Source organism: Tyto alba, unplaced genomic scaffold (assembly GCF_018691265.1).
Source record: "Tyto alba isolate M040663 unplaced genomic scaffold, T.alba_DEE_v4.0 Super-Scaffold_45, whole genome shotgun sequence".
Taxonomy (NCBI): Eukaryota; Metazoa; Chordata; class Aves; order Strigiformes; family Tytonidae; genus Tyto; species Tyto alba.
In genome coordinates this window covers 2,567,155-2,567,372 of record NW_024881321.1, presented here as the reverse complement: position 1 = coordinate 2,567,372, position 218 = coordinate 2,567,155, and the positions used below count along the sequence as shown (strand labels likewise).

At 72.9% G+C, this 218-nt stretch overlaps 1 protein-coding gene across 2 annotated transcripts in view; it reads right to left on the bottom strand.

The window, feature by feature from the left end:
* Nucleotides 1-218, bottom strand: part of RCBTB1 (RCC1 and BTB domain containing protein 1) — a 33,409-nt gene that overhangs the window by 6,075 nt on the left and 27,116 nt on the right. The window lies entirely within an intron of this gene.

The window sequence follows — 218 nt, the reverse complement described above, 5'->3', positions numbered from 1 at the left end:
GCTGCGTTACCTCGTGCGCCCCTCAGCAGCCCCGCCGCTGCGCGGGCGGTGGCGGGGGGGGGGGTGTAGTCCCACCCTCTGTCCCTCCAGCTCCCCTCTGCAGCACGGGACCAGCCACCCACCAGCCCCGGGGCTGGGGGAGCAGCCAAACTCCCTCCGCCACTCGTACCGGCTCGGAGCTGGGGTTTGTTCCCTGGGAAGGTGGAGATGGGCCAGCG